Source organism: Theropithecus gelada, chromosome 3 (genome assembly GCF_003255815.1).
Source record: "Theropithecus gelada isolate Dixy chromosome 3, Tgel_1.0, whole genome shotgun sequence".
Taxonomy (NCBI): Eukaryota; Metazoa; Chordata; class Mammalia; order Primates; family Cercopithecidae; genus Theropithecus; species Theropithecus gelada.
In genome coordinates, this window is record NC_037670.1 from 173,432,272 (window position 1) to 173,454,345 (window position 22,074).

Here is a 22,074-nt window from a genome sequence, read left to right on the forward strand (position 1 = left end):
GGAAGTTCTAATGTAATTTTCTTTTCTTTTCTTTCTTTTTTTTTTTTTTGAGACAGAGTCTGGCTCTGTCACCCAGGCTGGAGTGCAGTGGCGCGATCTCAGCTCACTGCAACCTCTGCCACCCGAGTTCAAGCAATTCTCCTGCCTCAGCCTCCCGAGTAACTGGGATTACAGGTGTGTGCCACCACACCTGGCTAATTTTTTTGTATTTTTAGTAGAGACGGGGTTTTGCCATGTTGGCCAAGCTGGTCTCGAACTCCTGACCTCAGGTGATCCACCTGCCTCGGCCTCCCAAAGTGCTGGGATTACAGGCATGAGCCACTGCACCTGGCCTAATGTAATTTTTTTTTTTTTTTTTTTTTGAGACAGAGTTTTGCTCTTGTTGCCCAGGTTGGAGTGCAATGGCATAATCTCGGCTCACTGCAACCTCCACCTCCGGGGTTCAAGAGATTCTCCTGCCTCAGCCTCCTGAGTAGCTGGGATTACAGGCATGTGTCGCCATGGCCGGCTAATTCTGTATTTTTAGTAGAGATGGAGTTTCTCCATGTTGGTCAGGCTGGTCTCAAACTTCTGACCTCGGGTGATCTACCCGCCTCGGCCTCTCAAAGTGCTGGGATTACAAGTGTGAGCCACTGCTCCTGGCCTGTAATTTTCAAATAGTAAAATTACAGGTAGTTTTCTCTTCTCCCTGCATGAAAACTCGAAGGGAATGGTAGAAGGGGATAATTATCTGTACAGTTACTTTCTTTCCCCTCTATGTGGATGCTTCATTGAGTCACTGCTGAATCTTCAGTGCAAAAGTGACTTTAAAATGAAAGATGTGTCAGTTTAAAAGCCATCAAATGGGTAGCTCAGTGATACTCAAAAAGGTGAAGAGAAAGAATAGAGATATTTTGAAGTTTCCCAGAGTTTCCCATACCTGATAGACCAAAGTGAGATTCTGATGACTAAGGTTAGGAGGGAACTTGATTCAAGAAAGCAACTTACAGTAAGCACCTCTCACTAAGCTCTGTCCCTGTCCTAACCAGGCCATGGCTTCCAGAACTTTTATTACATTTCTGTTTCATTATTTTTTCATATCCAGATGCTCCTCTTGGACAGCTTCCTTTCCCACTTTTCTCAGTGTCTATACAAAACCTTTACCATATTACTTAAGTTCCCTACTCTCATTGTTTACCATCTTCATCCACAGCAGAGATTTTATTTTCAGAGGCAAAAGGGACATAAACTTCTCTGCCTTCTCCACCAGTGGTGGTAGGCAGCCTCCAAGATGGTGCCCAGCAACCCCTGCTCTCCTGATCTGCTCATGTTTCTGCAGGCCCCTCCATCTGACTGAGTGTGGAGTGGACTTACTGCCTCCCTTCTCACACACACAGGATACAAAGGAAATTATGAGCTATCACTTTTGAGATTAAGTTTTTAAAAGACGGCTTCCATAGCGAGCGAGCGCTCTGGTTCTTTCCAGCACTTGCTCTCCATCTCTCTGTCTCTCTCTCCATGGGGGAAGCCAGCGGCCATGTTGTGAAGTAGCTCTATAGAGATTGGCCCACGTGGGAGGGACTGAGGCCTGCCACCAACTGCCGGAGAGAGCATGGCAGTGTAGCCTTCCTTCAGTCAAACCTTCAGATGAGACTGCAGCTCCAGTCAACAGCTTCTCAAATCTCATAAGAAGCTTTAAGCCAGAGGTATTTGGTTAAGCTGGGCCTGCATTCCTGTACAACAGAAGCTGTGAGATCATAAATGCTTGCTGTTTTAACCCACTAAGTATTGGGGTAATGTTTTACACAACAATAGGTAATAGGTAGTTTGTCAATACTTAGCTCCAAAGGAAGGTCAGGTCCTTATTCCTTTTCAAAAACAGCCCTTAGTCCCATCCCCTGGACCCCATCCCCTGTTTGCTTCACAAATTATTTCCTTTTTTTTTTTTGAGATGGAGTCTTGCTCTGTCGCCCAGGCTGGAGTGCAGTGGCGCGATCTCAGTTCACTGCAACCTCTGCCTCCCAGGTTCAAATGATTCTCCTGCCTCAGTGTACCAAGTAGCTGGGACTACAGGCGTGCGCCACCATGCCCAGCTAATTTTTGTATCTTTAGTAGAGATGGGGTTTCGCCATGTTGGCCAGGATGGTCTCAATCTCTTGACCTGGTGATCCGCCTGCCTCGGCCTCCCAAAGTGCTGGGATTACAGGTATGAGCCACTGGGCCTGGCTGTGTCTTCATTCTTAAAAATCCTTACTTTGGATTCTTCTTTCACTTTGTAAGATTTCTTCTTTATACTTTTTTTCCTCCTTTAACCATCAAACCTGAAAGAAGGCCAGGTATGGTGGGTCATACCTGTAACTCCAGCACTTTGGGAGGCCGAAGCAGATGGATCACTTGAGGTCATGAGTTCAAGACCAGGCTGGCCAACATGGCAAAACCCCATCTCTACTAAAATACAAAAATTAGCAGGGCATGGTGGAGCGTGCCTGTAGTCTCAGCTACTCAGAAGGCTGAGGTGGGAGAATTACTTGAACCTAGGAGGTGGAGGTTGCAGTGAGCTGAGATTGTGCTACTGCACTCCAGCTAGTGCAACAGAGTGAGACTCCATCTCCAAAAAACAAAAAACAAAACAAAACAAAAAAACCGAAAGAATAGTCACCCATGTAACAGGCTGGGCTTCCTCCACTGCCTCATCTCCCGTACTTAATGCAATGGGTTTCTACTCCCTATGAACTCTAGACTCAGCAATTGCCAGTGATGACATCTCTCTCTCTCTCTCTCTGTCATTCTCTCTCTCTCTCTTTTTTTTTTTTTTTTTTTTTTGAGATGGGGTTTCACTCTTATTGCCCAGGCTGGAGGGCAGTGGCGCGATCTTGGCTCACGGCATCCTCCGCCTCCTGTGTTCAAACGATTCTCCTGCCTCAGCCTCCTGAGTAGCTGGGATTACAGGTGCATGCCACCATGCCCAGCTAATATTTTTTGTATTTTAGTAGAGATAGGGTTTCACCATGTTGGCCAGGATGGTCTCAGTCTCTTGACCTCATGATCCACCCGGCTCCGCCTCCCAAAGTGCTGGGATTACAGGCGCGAGCCACTGCGCCTGGCCTCTTTTTTTTTTTTTTTTTCCAAGAGACAGGGTCTCTCTCTGTCATCAAGACTGGAGTGCAGTGGTACAATTATAGCTCACTGCAGCCTCGAATTCCTGGGCTCAAGGTATCCTCCTACCTTGGCCTACTAAAGCACTGGGATTACAAACATGAGCAACTGTGCCCGGCCAGCCAACACCTCTCATCACCACTTACAAAGGTCTCTTCCTATGCATGAGGAAGTCTTCTGCATACTGTCTGACTGGGACTTAACTCACAGATTGCCCCCTGGCTGGTTAGGTGAGTAGCCACTCTCACCACAAGTATTCACATCCTTGACTTCTTTGCAACAATTGTCTACTCTAGGGGTGTCCAATCTTTTGGCTTCCCTGGGCCACATTGGAAGAATTGTCTTGGGCCACACATAAAATACACTAACATTAATGATAACTGATGTGATGGTTAATACCGAGTGTCAACTTGATTGGATTGAAAAACACAAAGTATTGATCCTGGCTGTGTCTGTGAGGGTGTTGCCAAAGGAGATGAACATTTGAGTCAGTGGGCTAGGAAAGGTAGACCCACCCCCAATCTGGGTGGGCACCATCTAATCAGCTGCCAGCATGGCTAGAATATAGCAGGCAAAAAATGTGAAGAGACTGGCCTAGCCTCCCAGCCTATATCTTTTTCCCATGCTGGATGCTCCTGCCCTTGAAACTCGGACTCCAAGTTCTTCAGTTTTGGAACTCTTTCCTTGCTCCTCAGCCTTCAGATGGCCTATTGCGGGACCTTGTGATCATGTGAGTTAATACTTAATAAACATATATATATATATATGTTTATTTTATATATATATTATAACATTATATATATATATATATATATATATTTATATTTCATTAGTTCTCTCCCTCTAGAGAACCCTGACTAATACAGATTTCAGTACCAGGAGTGGTTCTAGAGGAACAGAATATTAAGGATGGAGTTCTTCTGTTGGTTTTGGGGTTTCTGGAGTCGGCTGCTTAATATGATTAGAAATGCTAAGGACTCTATTTCTAATAGTTTGGAGAACACTGATAGTCCTTAGCATGAACTGTTTAGAGAGTTACGCAAAATAAATGCATTTGACACTCCTGATTCATTGCTTGTGAGAGGCAAGGAGTTTAGTGACTCTGTACCTAATACCTTTCACCATATGTGGAGAATCAAGGAACATAATGAAGCTGGTTGGTTGCTCCTAAATTCAGTGGACAGAGCGATGAAAGAAAATAATGAACTCAGGGATTCTATTTCCTGGCTTCAGAAGCAGATACTGAGCCTCAAATCTGCTAAGATTGCCCTAAGTAAGAGTCATATCTCCTGTACAGAAAGAGCTGAAATTGTGGAAAAACAGACATAAGCTCTTATCCTGTGTCTGACCTGCATGAAAGATGCATGCACAGCCTCGCCAGGTATCTACTGCTAGAGTGAGGGCATTGATTGGAAAAGAATGGGACCTGCAACTGGGAACGGGGAAGTGTGGGAGGACCCTGATGAAGTTGGGGACACTGAGTTTGTAAACTCTGATGAACCTTTTTGCCAGAAGAAACAGCTTCCCCATCTCCAGTAGTGGCAACATCCCTCGCCGACCATGCTGCCATCAGCCTTTCCACCTTTGTCTGAGGAGATACAACCTACGCTGCCTGAGACAACAGTGATGGCCTCCCCTAAGGCAATTGTCAGGCAAGATAATGTTGATTCTCCTCAGGAACCACCCCAACACCCCTGTTTGCTTCTAGACCTATAACTAAAGTCCCAGTGGGCCCCTAGAAGTGAGGCTGACTGTGACCCATGAGGACGTGTGCTACACTCAAAAAGAATTGCTTGAGTTTTCTAATTTATATAAACAGAAATCTGGAGAATAGGCATGGGAATGGATATTAAGGGTGTGGGATAATGGTGGAAGGAACAGGTCGGGTGCAGTGGCTCACACCTGTAATCTCAGCACTTTGGGATGCTGGGGTGGGTGGATCACCTGAGGTCAGGAATTCAAGACCACCCTGGCCAACATGGTGAAACCCCGTCTCTACGAAAAAAATGCAAAAATTAGCTGGGCGTGGTAGCGGGCTCCTGTAATCCCAGCTACTTGGGAGGCTGAGACAGGGAGAACTGCTTGAACCAGGGAGGCGGAGGTTGCAGTGAGCCAAGATCATGCCACTGCACTCCAGCCTCGGTGACAGAGTGAGACTCTGTCATAAATAAATAAATAAATAAATAAATATAAAAAGATGGAAGAAACATAGAGTTGGATCAGGCTGAATTTATTGATTTGGGCCTACTAAGTAGGGACTCTGCATTTAATGTTGCAGCTCAGGGAGTTAAAAAAAGGTTCTAATAGTTTATTTGCCTAGTCAGCTGAAATATTGATTATAAGATGGCCCATTATGAGTGAACTGTAAATGTCTGATCTCCCTTGGTATAATGTAGAGCAAAGGATCCAAAGGCTTAGGGAGTTTGGGATGGTGGAGTGCATTAGTCACTTTAGACCTACTCATCCCAGCTGGGAAGGTCCAGAAGATACACCCTTGACCAATGCCTTGCAAAACAGATTTGTGAGGGCAGGAGCTGCATCTTTGAAGAGCCCTGTAATTGCTCTTCTGTGTGTGTCAGATCCAACAGTAGGAACCTCAGTCACTCAACTACAAAACTTAAATACAGAAGTTGCATCCGGGGTGCCTCTAGGATTCAATACCATGGCAGAAGAGGACATCGAGACCAAAATCAAGAACCACAGCACTGCCCCTTTTGACAGCTGCTTCCCAACCAGAACCAGACCAGGAACTGCTGGCAGAACGACCTGGATTTCCACCGCTGTCAGAAGGCAAGACCGCTAAAGGAGGCAATATCACTGTGTGCGAATGGTACCAGCGTGTGTGCAAGTCCCTCTGCCCCATATCCTGGGTCACAGCCTGGGACAAGCGCCAGGCTGAAGGCACATTTCCTAGGAAGATCTGAACTGGATGCACCTCCCTCTCCTCTGTCCTCCATCCTTCTCCCAGGGTGGCGAAGGGGGACCTAGTACCCAGTGACCCCCACCCCGGGATCCTAAATCATTATTTCACTGCTAATAAAAACTCATTGAAAAAAAAATTTAAACACAGTGGGAATAATTGGATCCTAAGTTGGCAAAGGCCAAGTGGCAGCACTCAATTGTCAAAGGCAAGGTGGGCGTAGCTACCCTAACAGACAGGATAGGCAAAGTGGCAATCAGAATAGTCTGACTCGTGTAGAACTCTGGCATTAGCTTACTAATCAGTGTTCCTAGAAGTGAAATTGATAAGAAGCCTACTGCATTCCTACTTAATTTATATAAGCAGAAGAAAAACAGTTAAGGTCCAGTGCAAACAGAAAGGGTCAGGAGAATGGGCCGGGCATGGTGGCTCACATCTGTAATCCCAGCACTTTGGGAGGCTGAAGTGGGAGAATCACCTGAGGTCAGGAGTTCAAGACCAGCCTGGCCAACATGTTGAAACCCCATTTCTACTAAAAATACAAAAATTAGTCATGTGTGGTGCTGGGCACCTGTAAACCCAGCTACTCAGGAGGCTGAGGCAGGAGAATCACTTGAACCTGGGAGGCAGAGGTTGCAGTGTGCCAAGATTGCATCATTGCACTCCAGCATGGGCGAGAGTGAGAATCCGTCTCAAAAAAAAAAAGAAAAAAGAAAAAGAAAAAAAGAAATCTGGGGAAGACGTATATGGATGGAGCCTCTCTGAGTGGTCAAAAACTGTGAAGATATTTGTATCCCATGTGAGTGCTTTGCTGAGTGACCTCAGCAGAGGAGGATTTTAATAATCAAGTGTATAGGATGACCCATTCTGTGGACACCACTCAGCTCTTTCCCCAGCCACCCGTCATCGTCCAATGAGCCCATGAACAAAGTGACCATGGTGACAGGGATGGAGGTTACACTTGGGCTCATCAACATGGACTTCCGCTCACCAAGGTGGACCTGGTTATGGCCACTGCTGAGTGCCTAATTTGCCAGTAGTGGAGAGCAATGCTGAGTCCTCAATATGGCACCATTCCATCAGCCAGCTCCCTGGTGGCAGGAAGAGTATATTGGACTTCTTCCATCATGAAAACAGTAGAGGTTTGTCCTCACTGGAATAAACATTTACTCTGGATATGGGTTTGCCTATCCTGCATGCAATGCTTCTGCCAAGACTACCATCTGTGGATTCATGGAATGCATGGTATTCCACACAGCATTGCCTCTGACCAAGGCACTCACTTTATGGCTAAGAAAGTGCAACGGTGGGCTCATGTTCATGGAATTCACTGGTCTTACCATGTTGCCCATCATCCTGAAGCAGCTGAATATATAGAATGGTGGAATGGCTTTCACTGTAATTGAAGTCACAATTACAATGCCAACTAGGTGACAATACTTTGCAGGGCTGGGGCAAAGTTCTCCAGAAGACCAAGTATGCTCTGAATCAGTATCCAATATATGGTACTGTTTCTCCCATAGCCAGAATTCACAGGTCCAGGAATTGGGGGGTGGAAGTGGAAGTGGCACCACTCACCATCACCCCTAGTAATCCACTAGCAAAATTTTTGCCTCCTGTTCCCGTGACATTACATTCTGCTGGCCTAGAGGTCTTAGTTCCAGAGGGAGGAACGCTGCCACCAGAAGACACAACGATTCCATTAAACTGGAAGTTAAGAGTGCCACCTGGACACTTTGGGCTCCTCCTACCTTTAAGTCAACAGGCTAAGAAAGGAGTTACAGTGTTGGCTGCGGTGACTGACCTGGACTATCAAGATGAAATCAGTCTACTACTCCACAGCGACGTAAGGAAGAGTATGCATGGAATAGAGGAGATCCATTAGGGTGTCTCTTTTTTTTTTTTTTTTTTTTTGAGACAGTCTCACTCTGTCGCCCAGGAGTGCAGTGGTGCTATCTCAGCTCACTGCAAGCTCCGCCTCCTGGGTTCACGCCATTCTCCTGCCTCAGCCTCCGGTGTAGCTGGGACTACAGGTGACTGCCACTGTGCCTGGCTAATTTTTTTGTATTTTTAGTAAAGACGGAGTTTCACTGTGTTAGCCAAGATGGTCTTGATCTCCTGACCTCGTGATCCGCCTGCCTCAGCCTAGGGTGTCATTACAGGTGTGAGCCACTGTGCCCAGCCTAGGGTGTCTCTTAGTATTACCACGTGATACCACCATGCCCTGTGATTAAGGTCAACCGGAAAGGACAACAGCACAATCCAGGAAGGACTACAAGTGACCCAGACCCTTCAGGAATGAAGGTTTGGGTCACTCCACTAGGAAAATACCATGACCTGCTGAGGTGCTTGCTGAAGACAAAGGGAACACAGAATGGGTAGTGAAGAAGGTAGTCATCAATACCAGCTACGACCGCGTGACCCGCTGCAGAAACGAGGACTGTAATTTTCATGAGTATTTCCTCCTTCTTTTGTTAAAAATGTGTTTGTGCATGTATACACTTGTACTTAAGAAAATAGCTTCATGTTAGGCGGGGCACGGTGGCTCACGCCTGTAATCCCAGCACTTTGGGAGGCCGAGGCAGGGGGATCACCTGAGGTCAGGAGTTCAAGACCAGCCTGGCCAACATGGCAAAACCCCATCTCTACAAAAAAATCAAAAAATTAGCTGGACATGGTGGTGCATGCCTGTAATCCCAGCTACTCAGGAGGCTGCGAGGATTGCTTGAACCCAGGAGGCGGAGGTTGCAGTGAGCTGAGATCGTGTCATTGCACTCCAGCCTGGGTGACAAGAGCAAAACTCTGTCTCAAAAAAAAAAAAAGATAAAAAGAAAAGATCTTCATGTTATTTCCTTTCTCCTGTATCATGTGACATTTAGTAAGACTTCACATCAGCATTTAAGTATTGTTAACTTTATGTCATAGTATTTGGGTTGCGGATTGGTGCGTTTCCGGTTGTACGAGGTATAGTTATGTTAGGCATAATTATGACCCTATTATTACCTTTATTTGAAGATTATATATGATCTCAGGAGATGTGTATAGGTTCAAGTTGACAAGGGGTGGATTTGTGATGGTTAAAACTGAGTGTCAACTTGATTGGACTGAAGGATACAAAGTATTGATCCTGGGTGTGTCTGTGAGGGTGTTGCCAAAGGAGAGTAACTTTTGAGTCCATGGGCTGGGAGAGGCAGCCTCACCCTTAATCTGGGTGGGCACCATCTAATCAGCTGCCAGCGAATAATAAGCAGTCAGAAAAATGTGAAAAGGAGAGACGGGCCTAGTCTCAGCCTACATCTTTCTCCCATGCTGCCCTCGAACATCGGACTGCACGTTCTTCAGTTCTGGAACTCTGACTCACTCTCCCTGCTCCTCAGCCTGCAGATGGCCTACTGTGAGACCTTGTGATGGTATAATATTCAATAAACTCCCCCACATATATATTTTATACATGCATATTATATATTATATATATGTATATTCCGTTAGTTCTGTCCCTCTAGAGATCCCTAATATAGCTGATGAGCTTAAAAAAAAAAAAAAATCACAAATAGACTAATTTTTTTTTTGTTTGTTTTTTGTTTGTTTTTGAGACGGAGTCTCCCTCTGTCACCCAGGCTGGAGTCCAGTGGCGCGATCTCGGCTCACTGCAAGCTCCACCTCCCGGGTTCACGCCATTCTCCTGCCTCAGCCTCCCGAGTAGCTGGGACTACAGGCGCCCGCCACCACACCCGGATAATTTTTTTGTATTTTTAGTAGAGACAGGGTTTCACCGTGTTAGCCAGGATGGTCTCACTCTCCTGACCTTGTGATCCTCCTCCTCCCCTCCCAAAGTGCCGGGATTACAGGCGTGAGCCACCGCGCCCGGCCTGACTAATGTTTTAAGAAAGTTTATGAATTTGTGTTGGGCCACATTCAAAGCAGCCTGCAGGCTGCGGGTTGGACAAGCTTGCATTCCTATCAAGCTTGCTCTTGATACCAGTTCCATCTCTTCTGAGCTGTAGACAGAGATCGGCAAACTACAGCTTGTGGGGCAAATCCAGTGCACTGCCTGGTTTTTTTTTTTTTTTTTCACATTCCGTGAGCTAAGGATGGTTTTTATATTTCTTCTTTTTTAAGAGACAAGGGTCTTGCTCTGTCACCCAGGCTGGAGTGCAGTGGCACAATCACAGCTCTCTGCAGCCTCAACCTCTTGGGCTTAAGCAATCCTCCTGCCTCAGCCTCCCAAAGCACTGGGATTACAGTTGTGAGCCACCATGACTGGCTGTACACTTTTTAGCTGTTGAAAACAAACAAAAAAATCAAAAGAAGGGCCGGGCATAGTGGCTCACGCCAGTAATCTCAGCATTTTGGGAGGCTGAGGCAGGCAAGTCACTTGAGGTCAGGAGTTCGAGAGCAGCCTGGCCAACATGGTGAAACCCTGTCTCTACTTCAAAAAAAAAAAAAAAATACAGCTGGGCATGGTGACTCACGCCTGTAATCCCAGCACTTTGGGGAGTCCAAGGTGGGCAGATCACCTGAGGTCAGGAGTTCAAGACCAGCCTAGCCAACATGATGAAACCCCGTCTCTAGTAAAAATACAAAAAAAAAAAAAAAAATACCCCAGCATGGTGATGAGCTTCTGTAATCCCAGCTGCTTGGGAGGCTGAGGCAAGAGAATTGCTTGAACCCAGGAGTAGGAAGTAGGAGGTTGCAGTGAGTCAAGATTGCACCACTGCACTCCAGCCTGGGAGATACTGTGGGACTTTGTCTCAAAAAAAAACCAAGGCTGGGCATGGTGGCTCACGCCTGTAATCCCAGCACTTTAGGAGGCTGAGGTGGGCAGATCATGAGGTCAGGAGATTGAGACCATCCTGGCTAACACGGTGAAACCCCGTCTCTACTAAAAATACAAAAAAATTAGCCGGGCGTGGTGGCCGGTGCCTGTAGTCCCAGCTACTCGGGAGGCTGAGGCAGGAGAATGGCGTGAACCTGGGAGGCGGAGCTTGCAGTGAGCCGAGATAGCGCCACTGCACTCCGGCCGGGGCGACAGAGTGAGACTGTCTCAAAAAAAAAAAAAAAAAAGCCGTCGTAATCCCAGCTACGTGGAAAGCTGAGGCACGAGAATTGCTTGAACCCAGAGGGAGACTCTACCTCAAAAAAAATAAAAATATTAGCCATTGTAATCCCAGCTACTTGGGAGGCCAAGGCATGAGGATTGCTTGAACCCGGGAGGTGGAGGCTGCAGTGAACTAAGATCGAGCCACTGCACTCCAGCCTCAAAAAAAGCAGGCCGGGCGCGGTGGCTCATGCCTGTAAGCCTAGCACTTTCAGAGGCCGAGGCGGGTGGGTCACCAGGTCAGGAGATCAAGACTATCCTGGCTAACACGGTGAAACCCCATCTCTACCAAAAATACAAAAAAAAAAAAAAAAAAATTAGCCAGGCGTGGTGGCGGGCACCTGTAGTCCCAGCTACTCGGGAGGCTGAGGCAGGAGAATGGTGTGAACCCGGGAGGCGGAGCTTGCAGTGAGCTGAGATCATGCCACTGCACTGCAGCCTGGGGGATAGAGCAAGACTCTGTCTCAAAAAAAAAAAAAAAAATCAAAATTAGGATAATGTTTCATGGCATGTAAAATGATATGTAATTCCAGTTTCAGAATTCATAAATAAATTTTTATTGGCACATAGCCACTCTCACTTGTTTAGGTATCTTTTGTGCTGCTTTCATGTTGTAACAGGAGAGTTGAGAAGTTGCAGTAGAAATAGCCTCTTATCGGCCAGGCGCGGTGGCTCAAGCCTGTAATCCCAGCACTTTGGGAGGCCGAGACGGGCGGATCACAAGGTCAGGAGATCGAGACCAGCCTGGCTAATACGGTGAAACCCCGTCTCTACTAAAAAAATACAAAAAACTAGCCGGGTGAGGTGGCGGGCGCCTGTAGTCCCAGCTACTCGGGAGGCTGAGGCAGGAGAATGGCGTAGACCCGGGAGGCGGAGCTTGCAGTGAGCTGAGATCTGGCCACTGCACTCCAGCCTGGACGACAGAGCGAGACTCTGTCTCAAAAAAAAAAAAAAAAAAGAAATAGCCTCTTATCTAGCCATTTTGCTTCCAATTTCTCCAGATTCATTCAACCTACATCATGTGATCAGTTAACTTTCCAATATACAGATCATACCCTTCTCATCTCTAAAGCCCCTGTGGCAGGCTAATGCCTTTAGGATGCAGGCCAAATCCAACGTAGCATTCAAGGCTGTCCATGAGCTCGCCTAACACAGGTTATTTGCTGCCATTTTCCCCCAAAGAATCCTATGATCTAGCCAGAAAAGATGACAGGCCAGCTTTGAATGCACTCCATTTTCACCACCCCTTGTCTTTTCTCAAACCCTCTTGAAATGCCCTCTCCCATCTCCTTAATTTTTTTCTTTCTCTTTTTAAATCATTTAAGGCCTAGAGCAACCGACTTTTCCTTAGCGAAACCTACACAGGAAGAATTAATTGCTCCGTCCTTTGTATAAGAAATTCACAGTACTTCCCAAATTCTGAATTCCACAGAATTCCAGTTCTAAAGGGTGTGGCGTGTTCTCGGCCAGGCGCGGTGGCTCATGCCTGTGATCCCAGCACTTTGGGAGGCCAAGGTGGACAGATCACCTGAGGTCAGGAATTCGAGAACAGCCTGACCAACATGGTGAAACCCTGTCTCTACTAAAAATACAAAAATTAGGCCAGGAGTGGTGGCGCACGCCTGTAATCCCAGTACTTTGGGAGGCCGAGGGGGTCGTATTGTCTGAGCTCAAGAGTTCGAGACCAGCCTGGGCAACATGGTGAAACCCCATCTCTACTTAAAAATACAAAGAACTAGCCAGGCATGGTGGCGTGCACCTGTAGTCCCAGCTACTTGGGACACTGAAGCAGGAGAATTGCTTGAACCTGGGAGGCGGAGGTTGTAATGAGCCTAGATTGTGCCACTGCACTCCAGCCTGGGCGACAGACTGAGACTCAATCTGTCACACACACACACACACACACACACACAATATATATACATATATATACATATATACACATATATATGCATATATACACACACACACATATATATATATATATAAATAAAAATACAGGCCGGGCGCAATGGCTCATGCCTACAACCCCAGCACTTCGGGAGGCCAAGGTGGGTGGATCACCTGAGGTCAGGCGTTCGAAACGAGCCTGACCAACATGAAGAAACCCCATCTCTACTAAAAAAATACAAAATTAGAGAGGTGTGGTGGCACGTGCCTGTAATTCCAGCTTCTTAGGAGGCTGAGCAGGAGAATCACTTGAACCCGGCAGGCAGAGGTTGCAGTGAGCCAAGATCGTGCCATTGCACTCCAGCCTGGGCAACAAGAGTGAAACTGTCTCAAAAAACAAAACAAAACAAACAAACAAAACAAAAATTAGCCGGGCATGGTAGCTGGTGCCTGTAATCCCAGGTACTCAGAAGGCTGAGCACAAGAATCACTTGAATGTGGGAGGCCAGAGTTGCAGTGAGCCAAGATTGCCCCACTGCACTCCTGCCTGGGCAACAAGAGCGAACCTCCGTCAAAAAAAAAAAAAAAAAAAAGGGTCAGGGGCGGGGGGCGGTTCTCAGATGAAATAAACTTGGGAAATGACAGATTAAACAAAGCTTAACAGGTTTATTTATTGCAGGACCTCTCTAAGCCTTTAAAAATGCTGACAGCATGGCCAGGCACAGTGGCTCAGGTACGTAATCCCAGCACTTTGGGAGGCCAAGGTAGGAGGATCATCGGAGGTCAGGAGTTTGAGACCATCCTGGTCAATATGGTGAAATCCCATCTCTACTAAAAATACAAAATTAGCTGGGCCTGGTGGCATGCACCTGTAATCCCAGCTACTCGAGAGGCTGAGGCAGGAGAATCACTTGAATCCAGGAGATGGAAGTTTCAGTGAGCCGAGATTGTGCCACTGCACTCCAGCCTGGGCAACAAGAGTGAAACTCTGCCTTAAAAAAAAAAAAATGCTAAGGGCAATTGTAAATCTGCCTTTTCTGGAGAACACCCTTGGGAACATGAAGTAAAATTGGGGCTACTGGCAGCTATCATCCTCAGCATATGAAAGAAACCTATGCAGTTGGAGAAAATAAGGTCAACACAGACGGAAGCAAAACTAAGAAGAAAGAGCACTAAAGCACCCTGAACCGCAGTGTGAGCCCCTGCACCCAGCCAGCTGTAAAGATAATCCGACCACTGGGCTTCCTATTACATGAACCTATAAGCTACTTTTTATTTTTCCTTTAGGTACTTTGAGCTGAGTTTCTGTCATCTGCAAGCAAAAGTGCCCTCATCATAATACATATTTTTTTTTTTTTTTTTTTTGAGATGGAGTCTCACTCTGTCACCTAGGCTGCAGTGTGGTGGCACGATCTCTGCTCCCTGCAACCTCCGCATCCTGGGTTCAACCAATTAATTCTCCTTCCTCAGCCTCCCCAGTAGCTGGGATTACAGGTGCCCACAACCATGCCTGGCTAGTTTTTGTAATTTTAGTAGAGAACGGGTTTCACTATTGGCCAGGCTGGTCTTGAACTCCTGACCTCAGGTGATCTGCCCGCCTTGGCCTCCCAAAGTCCTGGGATTACAAGTGTGAGCCACTGCACCCGGCCCATATGTCTCTCTTAGTGGGCTATTTGCTCCATGAAGGCAGGGACTACATTTTATTTATCTTTCTACTTACCCCAGAATCTGATACATAGGAAGTATGCAATAAGTGTTTATTGATTTCTCCTGAATTAAATAAAGGAATGAAAATTCTGGAAAGATGAGCATTGATTTAACTGGCACATACACTTCTGGATGTTTTGTGGGTTGGGTTCTAAGACAATAAAGCCAAAATGCAGAGACCCTAAGAAATTGGTGGAGACAAAGCATTTGATTAAGGTATTATAAGTCAAAGAGGATACTTTGAAGACATTAACTAGGCATAATATCAAGGAAATAATTTTTCTACTGATAAGTAGATCCTACTGATAAGTAGGTTGCTGTCTCATTAAAGGCCAACCAAGCAGCAAACAGAAAGAACAGGTACCCTGCGGAGACTTGCTTAGTCTCTTATTTCATGAATTACTCTCAAATTTTCAACAAAAACCCATCTTGCCTAGAGAGATCAGAGTCTCACAGATACTTCTCATCCCCTGCTTGTAAAGTTCCTTCTGATACCCATCCAGATTCTCCTACTCCTGTATTGAAAAACAGATGGCCATGTCGTCAAGGTCATTGCCACTTGGAACCACAAACACACTTCCTTTTGTCTCAGGGTGGCTTCACACCTGTCCTCATCAGTAATGTTTAAAAGCCCTTCTACCTTTGTTATATTGGGGAAGGAGGACACAAATCTTGAGAAGACAGAATATTCATCATGTGAATTGACTTAAGCTTTAGTTACATAATTCCAGGAATAGACTTGTGTGATGATTTTACTGTTCCTCTTTTCAAAAGTTAACCAGTGCTGCAAACAAAGCAGATGTATACCCTGACAGAAATGGAATATTGAATACATAGGCCCTTGTTTCACAGAAATAGTTTGGGGAGACTCATAGATAAGTAAATCTCTTGGAACTTCTACAGACACTTATTTCTTTCTTTTTTTTTTTTTTTGAGACAGAGTCTCGCTCTGTCACCCAGGCTGGAGTGCAGTGGCTGGATCTCAGCTCACTGCAAGCTCTGCCTCCCGGGTTTACGCCATTCTCCTGCCTCAGCCTCCCGAGTAGCTGGGACTACAGGCGCCCGCCACCTCACCTGGCTAGTTTATTGTATTTTTTTAGCAGAGATGGGGTTTCATTATGTTCGCCAGGATGATCTCGATCTCCTGACCTCATGATCCGCCCGTCTCGGCCTCCCAAAGTGTTGGGATTACAGGCTTGAGCCACCGCGCCCAGCCACAGACACTTATTTCTAACTGGAGAAACACAATCTGAAATAAATAATTTGATTTAATTAAATGAACATTTGAGCAATTACCATAGGACATAGTTCTGTAAGCACCTAGCCTACTATACAGTCATGTAATGTGATAGTACTGTGTGACAGGGTACACATTGAACTGTCTTCAACATTTTGAGATGTTAAAAACATCTGTGTTTATAAGCAAAAAATAGCTACATCTGCAAAGACTTCCATACTTGGTACCATTTCACCAAAATAAAATTTTTTTTTTTTTTTTTTGAGACGGAGTCTTGCTCTGTCACCCAGGCTGGAGTGCAGTGACCGGATCTCAGCTCACTGCAAGCTCCTCCTCTCGGGTTCACGCCATTCTCCTGCCTCAGCCTCCCGAGTAGCTGGGACTACAGGCACCCGCCACTTCGCCCGGCTAGTTTTTTGTATTTTTTAGTAGAGACGGGGTTTCACCGTGTTAGCCAGGATGGTCTCCATCTCCTGACCTCGTGATCCACCCGTCTCAGCCTCCCAAAGTGCTGGGATTACAGGCTTGAGCCACCGCGCCCAGCCACCAAAATAAAATTTAAACTGACAGTTTGCTCCAATACAACTATGATAAATTATCTTCTTCAAAACTTTTTGCATCAGAAAAGCAAAACATCACTTTCCCTAGAAGGTGACAAAGCAGAATAAAGAAAATGCCCTTTAACTAGGAATAATTGGAAAACAGAATAGAAGCTTGACTAGGCAGTCACTACCCCAGAGACGCAACACACCATTAACATTAATAATATCACACCTGTAATCCCAGCACTTTGGGAGGCCAAGGCAGGCGGGCACGAGGTTAGGAGTCTGAGACCAGTCTGGCCAATATGGTGAAACTCCATCTCTACTAAAAATACAAAATTTAGCCGGACATGGTGCTGCGCGCCTGTAGTCCCAGCTACTCAGGAGGCTGAGGCAGGAGAATCACTTGAACCTGAGAGGCGGAGGTTGCAGTGAGCCGAGATTGGGTCATTGCACTCCAGCGTGGGCAACTGAGTGATACTCCATCTCTGTCTCTCTCACACACACACGCTAGCCGGGCGTGGTGGCGCACGCCTGTAATCCCAGCTGTACACACACACACACACACACACACACACACACACACAAACTAGCCGGGCGTGGTGGTGCACGCCTGTAATCCCAGCTGCTCCGGAAGCTGTGGCACGAGAATCCCTTGAACTCGGGAGGCGAAGCTTGCAGTGAGCCGAGGTGGCACCACTGCACTCCAGCGTGGATGACAGAGCGAGACACCGTCTTAAATAAATAAATAAATAGATACAAAATGGAAGTGCCCAATATTACAATTTAGCATTGTACTTTCACATGTGCCCTTTATGGGAATCCTTTCCTTTTCACACCTGTAATTCTTCCCAATCTGCACTTCACCCAGCAGAGTCTCCGCCCACAAGCTGCGTTTAGGGAAGCAGGCACTCACCAAAAACTCTGGACTGAGTAAAATCAAGGGGTGCGGGCGGGACTCCTCCACTGATTAATTCATTTATTCCACAGCACCCACGGGGGCCCCACACTAGGTGGGAAACGAAGATGAAAAATCCCAGTCTCTGTTCCAAGGACCGCAGAGCCGAGGGCTGCGTTTTCTTCACGGCCCTTTGTTTCTTTCACGGCCCCAGGCCCCGCAGATTTTACTAGGTCAGGGCAGCCCCGGGGAGGCGCCTCCTCCCGGCCGGAACCGCCCGACTCCGCTTCGTCCTCTGGGGCCCACGGACCACTCCCCACTGCCCCGGCCCCAACACCTGCGGATCCTGCGAGCCCGAGCCCTCCCACGACCGCCCAGAGAGGGTCTGAGACCCGAGGAGGAACCCCAGGGACTAGTCCTGCCGTAGCCTGACCTCTGGTCTCGCGGAGGAAAAGCAGGGGCGGCCCCCGTAGGCTGGCTCTGCGCCCTTCAGCCCCAGCCCCACCCCGCGTGACCCCGGGATCCCGCTGGACGGCGGCCGTTGCCCAGGAGACAGGCAGGGCATGCTGAGAACGCTGCCTTTCCTGTGCCTGGACACAGCTCCGACTGGGATCCCACAGCGCCGCCTTCTGGCAGGAGGCGTCCCCGCTGCGCTGTGCATTCTGGGCTCTCTGGATCTCTACGTGAACTGGAGCTGGTCCAGGCACTCCAGAGGTCTGACCCCTTTCTCCTTTAGGGTTACATGAGAATGCATCTGAAATTGATCGGTATGTATATTAGGGACTTGGGGATTTGGAGAATGTGTAACGTCGCCATTTTCTGTCTCAATTTTTGCTACTTCAAGCCGCCTGTCTTCAAAATGAAAGTGTGTTATCGGCCACGCGCGGTGGCTCACGCCTATAATCCCAGCACTTTGAGAGGCCAAGGCGGGCAAATCACCTGAGGTCAGGAGTTCGAGACCAGCCTGGCCAACATAGTGAAATCCCGTCTCTACTAAAAGTACAAAAATTAGCCGGGCGTGGTGGCACGCCCCTGTAGTCCCAGCTACTCTGGAGGCTGAGGCGGGAGAATCGCCTGAACCCAGGAGGCGGAGGTTGTAGTGAGCCGAGATCGTGCCACTGCACTCTAGCCTGAGCAACAGAGCAACAATCCGTCTCAAAAAAAAAAAAAAAGAAAAGAAAAGAAAGAAAGTGTTATTAAATAATAGGAGGCCATGGTTTGGACTCAGCTCCAGCACTAGGCTCCAACAGACCACACCAAAATGGAGTTACTCATGCGAAAGTACTACATCAGCAAGGCAGAGATGTTTATCTGACAAAACAGGCCAGCATGATAAGGAAGACCTCTCTGGTTTTTGTTTGTTTGTTTTTGTTTTTGTTTTTTTGAGACAGTCTCGTTCTGTCGGCCAGGCTGGAGTGCAGTGACAGGCTGGAGTGCAGTGACACGATCTCCGCTCACTGCAACCTCTGCCTCCCGGGCTCGAGCAATTCTCTTGCCTCAGCCTCCGGAATAGCTGGGATTACAGGGGTGTGCCACCACGCCTGGCTAATTTTTGTATTTTTAGTAGACACGGGGTTTCACCATGTTGGCCAGGCTGGTCTTGAACCCCTGATCTCAATCTACCCGCCTCGGCCTCCCAAAGTGCTGGGATTACAGACGTCAGCCACCATGCCCGGGCGGAAGACCCACCGCCCCGGTTTAACCTTTAGAAGAAAAAAGTGCGTTTCAACCAACCAACCCACCTTTAGTTTTCTGTTTCTGCTTTCCACCAGCTTTTCCTGTCTATAAAACCAACTGCCGGCCTGGCGCAGTGGCTCACTCCTATAATCCCAGCACTTTGGGAGGCCAAGGCGGGCGGATCACGAGATCAAGAGATCGAGACCAGCCTGGCCAGCCTGGTGAAACCCCGTCTCTACTAAAACTACAAAAAATTAGGCAGGCACGGTGGCGGGCACCTGTATTCCCAGGTACTCAGTAGGCTGAGGCAGGAGAATTGCTTGAATCCAGGAGGCGGAGGTTGCAGTGAGCCAAGATGGCGCAAAAATAAATAAATAAATAACCAAACCAAACAAACAAACACGCCTGGGCTGGCTCATTGAAACCCTTATTCTTTTTTTTTTTTGAGATGGGCTTTCGCTCATTGCCCAGGCTGGAGCGCAATGGCGCGATCTCGGCTCACTGCAACCTCCGCCTCCCGGGTTCAAGCGATTGTCCTACCTCAGCCTCCAGAGTAGCTGGGATTACAGGCACGCACCACCACGCCCAGCTAATTTTTTGTGTTTTTAGTAGAGACCGGGTTTCACCATGGCCAGGCTGGTCTTGAACTTCTGACCTCAGGTGATCCACCCGCCTCCGCCTCCCAGCGCGCTAGGATTACAGGCATGAGCCACCACGCCCGACCACTTATTCTGTTTTATGGGATGAAGTGTTGCCCAATTCTAGAATACCAAATAAGCCAATTAAGATTTTTAAACTAAATTTGTTGTAATTTTGTCTTGTGACAGTACCATTGTACAGGTGATTCACTACTCCACCTCTCCACCACTCACCTACTCACAATGATGGTTTTCAACATTTCAGGAAAGGTTTCTACCTTGGGCTTAGAGCAATTCCTCCTTCCCCCTCATGAGGATTTGGAGGGGGTGGTGATAAAATTCTTCATCTGGTTGTGAAGTGGTATTTGACACAACTCCTTAATAAATGTTGGAGGTGATACTGGATATAGGAAAACTTACAATAATCAGATTGTTACAGGTAGTATAGGCATGAACAGGGCAGCAGAGGGCTCTCCCCTGACCCACTAGAAATGTTGGGTGGTGGTTCGGCAATTAACGAATTGCCTCTCTAAGAATGAGAATTCAGCAGCCGAAGAGAGACAAGCTCCTCACGGTCAACACCTGTTAACATTAAAAGTGTTACTTCAGTGCAGCCCCCTAAGAAGCAGCAGCTTCTTGGGCACCCGTGTTAAGAGACAAATGGCAAAGTATAGGCCGGGCAAGGTGGCTCACACCTGCAATCCCAGCACTTTGGGAGGCCGAGGTGGTTGGATCACCTGAGGTCAGGAGTTCAAGACCAGCCTGGCCAACATTTTGTATTTTTAGTCTCTACTAAAAATACAAAAATTAGTCAGGCGTGGTGGCATGTGATGGCACACACCTGTAGTCCCAGCTACTCAGGAGGTTGAGACAAAAGGATCACTTGAGCTTGGGAGGTGGAGGCTGCAGTGAGTTATGATCATGGCACTGTACTCCAGGCTGGGTGACAGAGACCCTGTCTCTTTCAAAAAAAAAAAAAAGGAATTTATAATTATAAATTATTCCATATCTTTATATATTAATTATATATTCTATATATTTTTTGAGATGGAGTCTTGCTCTGTCGCCCAAGTTGGAGTGCAGTGGTGCAATGCCAGCTCACTGCAACCTCCACCTCCAGGGTTCAAGCAATTCTCCTGCCTCAGCCTCCCCAGTAGCTGAGACTACAGGTGCATGCCACCATGCCTGGCTAATTTTTGTGCTTTTTGTTAGAGATGGTGTTTTACCATGTTGGCCAGACTGGTCTTGAACTTCTGACCTCAAGTGATCCTCCTTCCTTGACCTCCCAAAATAATGGGACTATAGGTGTGAGCCACCATGCCAGGCTATATTCTATAAATCCTAAAGAGAATGAAAAAGACTTACCGCCGGGCGCGGTGGCTCAAGCCTATAATCCCAGCACTTTGGGAGGCCGAGACGGGTGGATCATGAGGTCAGGAGATCGAGACCATCCTGGCTAACACGGTGAAACCCCGTCTCTACTAAAAAAATACAAAAAACTAGCTGGGCAAGGTGGCGGGTGCCTGTAGTCCCAGCTATTCAGGAGGCTGAGGCAGGAGAATGGCGTAAACCCAGGAGGCGGAGCTTGCAGTGAGCTGAGATCCGGCCACCGCACTCCAGCCTGGGTGACAGAGCGAGACTCCGTCTCAAAAAAAAAAAAAAGAAAAAAAAAGAAAAAGACTTACCAAGCTTCCTTTGGGAGATACTAAATTTGTTTTTTTTTTTTTTGAGATGGTGTCATGCTATGTCATCCATGCTGGAGTGCAGTGGCACCGTCATTGCTCACTGCAGCCTCAACCTCTCCGGGCTCAGGCGATCCTCCCACCTAAGCTTCCCGAGTAGCTGGGACTACAGGTGTGTACCACCATGCCTGGCTAATTTTTGTATTTTTAGTATTTTAGTAATTTTTGCCATTCTATAGAATATATCATTAAATGTTTGCCATGTTGCCCAAGCTGGTCTCAAACTCTTTGGCTCGTGATCCTCCTGCCTTGGCCTCCCAAAGTGCTGGGATTACAGGCATGAGCCACTGTGCCTCACCTAAATTTACTTTTCTAACAATCACTTTTTAAAATGTCAGAACTTAGGCCGGGGACGGTGGCTCAAGCCTGTAATCCCAGCACTTTGGGAGGCCGAGACGGGCGGATCACAAGGTCAGGAGATCCAGACCATCCTGGCTAACACGGTGAAACCCTGTCTCCACCAAAAAACACAAAAAACTAGCCGGGCGAGGTGGCGGGCGTCTGTAGTCCCAGCTACTTGGGAGGCTGAGGCAGGAGAATGGCGTAAACCCGGGAGGTGGAGCTTGCAGTGAGCTGAGATCTGGCCACTG

General features: G+C 47.3%; 1 pseudogene; it reads left to right on the forward strand.

The window, feature by feature from the left end:
- The first annotated feature begins 5,797 nt into the window (after window positions 1–5,797).
- LOC112621554 lies at window positions 5,798–6,059 on the forward strand (annotated as a pseudogene).
- The last annotated feature ends 16,015 nt before the right edge of the window (window positions 6,060–22,074 follow it).